We start from the raw sequence: 1,951 nt of genomic DNA on the forward strand, positions 1-1,951 counted from the left end.
AAGATGAAGAAACTGAAGAATGTTTATAAACTATTAGGAAAGATACAAATGAGAGAAAAGGGTTGAAAAATAAGCATGCCAAGGGGATGTTGCAAGTTCCTGGAGAAGGAAGGGAGGTAACAAGACCCCAAAGCAGAGGTGGTGGGATCAGCATTTAGAAGGCAAGAGAGATGAATGAGAGGGGGAAAGCAGGGGGTGGATTTTGATGGAAACACATTTGTATGGGGTGGGGCAAAAAATTTAAGGAATAAAATAGATAAACCACTAGCTAAAGTAATCAATAAAAAAAGCACAAATTAGAAATGAGAATGGGGAAATTACCACATACAGCGGAAATTAAAAAAATTATAATGGATTACTCAGTTCAATGCTTTGAAAATAAATTTGAACACATGGACAAGTGGACGCTTTTCTAGGAAACATAAATGATGAAAACTAACCCATAAAAGGTAGGAAATCTAAACAGTCCAATTACCAGAGAAGAAATGGAGGATGTTGTCAAAGAGCCGCTATCCATTAAAGTACTGGACCTAGACAGCTTCACAGGTAAAATCTATCACAATTTCAATAAGTAGATAACTGCAATGCTATTTAAACCACCCCTAAACACTGGAGAGAGGGGGAGGATGACTTTAAGATGCGTCTCAGCATCCAATGTAACGTGAAAACAAAATCCCAAGAAAGATAAAAAAAAAATACTATAGCCCTATTGTGAAGGCAATATAAATGCAAAATCCTAAAGGAAATATTAGCAAGTAGAACACGTCTTTTAGAAGGTTAATATGCCACCAGCATGTGGAGATTATTTGAATAATGCAAGGATGGTTCCCTATGACAGGATCACTTAACATAATTCATAATATCAAAATATCAATAAGAAAACTATAGCTCTCTCCAGGGGTCCTTATGAGAGTGACATCATCTTTAAACCCTGCGTGGCCATCCCTGATGCACCGCCAGGATGCCCTGAGAAGATAGGGCGACCTGGAGGTCCAACTACCTCCTTCAGATCATCCAACTTCTAGACAATGATCCAAAATGCTTCCCTGTGGGAGCAGACAATGTGGGCGCCAAGCAAATGCAGCAGGTCCACACGTCCCTCCATGGGCTGGCAGGGTGATGATGGACAAGGACACCGTGACATGCAAGGCCATCTGAGGACATCTGGAAAGCAACCCAGCTTTGGAGCCACGGTTGCTTCATATCCAGGGGAATGTGGGCTTTGTGCGCACCAAGGAGGACCTCATTGAGGTTGGTAACATGCTGCATGCAGGTGCCACCATGCCTCATTGCCCCATGTGATGTCACTGCGCCAGCCCAGAACACTGGTCTGGGGCCCGAGAAAGCCTCCGTCTTTCAGGCTTTAGGCATCACCACTAAAATCTCCAGGGGCACCATTGACATCCTGAGTGATGTGCAGCTGATTAAGACTAGAGACCCAGTGGGAGCCAGCGAAGCCACACTGCTGAACAAGCTGAACATCTCCCCCTTCTCCTTGGGCTGATCATCCAGCAGGTGTCTGACAATGGCGGCAGCTACAGCTCGGAAGTGCTTGACACCACAGAGGAATCTCTGCATTCCTGCTTCCTGGAGGGTGTCCCCAATGTTGTCAGCATGTGTCTGCAGATTGGTTACCCAACTGTTGCATAAGGACCTTATTCTATCATCCGTGGGGACAAGTGGGTCCTGGCTTTGTCTGTGGAGACTGATTACACTTTCCCACTTACTGAAAAGGTCAAGGCTTTCTAGGCTCATCCATCTGCATTTGTGGCTGCCACCGCCACCACTGCAGTCCTGCTGCTACTGCAGCCCCAGCCAAGTCTGAAGCAAAAGAAGTCGGAGGAGTCAGGCAAGGATCTGGGATTTGGTCTCTTTGAATAATCACCAAAAAGCAGCCAGTGTAGCAAGTTTTATCTGTGAAACAGGACATAAAGGCTTACTTCTCTCTCTC

General features: G+C 45.1%; 1 pseudogene; it reads left to right on the forward strand.

The window, feature by feature from the left end:
- The first annotated feature begins 961 nt into the window (after positions 1-961).
- LOC109372647 (60S acidic ribosomal protein P0 pseudogene) lies at positions 962-1,881 on the forward strand (annotated as a pseudogene).
- The last annotated feature ends 70 nt before the right edge of the window (positions 1,882-1,951 follow it).

Source organism: Hipposideros armiger, unplaced genomic scaffold (genome assembly GCF_001890085.2).
Source record: "Hipposideros armiger isolate ML-2016 unplaced genomic scaffold, ASM189008v1 scaffold_652, whole genome shotgun sequence".
Classification (NCBI taxonomy): Eukaryota; Metazoa; Chordata; class Mammalia; order Chiroptera; family Hipposideridae; genus Hipposideros; species Hipposideros armiger.